Raw genomic sequence first — 325 nt, 5'->3', positions numbered from 1 at the left:
CCTGGAGGAGGGGTTTCTGGACCACAACAAGGTCCCCAAGCCCTTGAGGAGGTCCCTGTGAGGTCCTCAGCCTGTGGGAGGTGGTCTCTGTGGGGTTCCCAGGCCCTTGAGAGGCTCCTGGAGGAGGGGTTTCTGGACCACAACAAGGTCCCCAAGCCCTTGAGGAGGTCCCTGTGAGGTCCTCAGCCTGTGGGAGGTGGTCTCTGTGGGGTTCCCAGGCCCTTGAGAGGCTCTCTGTGGGGTCTCCAAGCCCTTGGCAGGGTCTCCATGGCATTGCCAGCCCCTTGGGTGGGGGCCTCTGTTGGACCCCCACCCCCTGATACGT

The sequence above is a fragment of the Buceros rhinoceros genome, unplaced genomic scaffold (genome assembly GCF_000710305.1).
Source record: "Buceros rhinoceros silvestris isolate BGI_N320 unplaced genomic scaffold, ASM71030v1 scaffold1664, whole genome shotgun sequence".
In the NCBI taxonomy this organism is placed as follows: Eukaryota; Metazoa; Chordata; class Aves; order Bucerotiformes; family Bucerotidae; genus Buceros; species Buceros rhinoceros.
The sequence above is the reverse complement of the archived record's forward strand: the minus strand, read 5'-3'. Positions refer to the sequence as shown.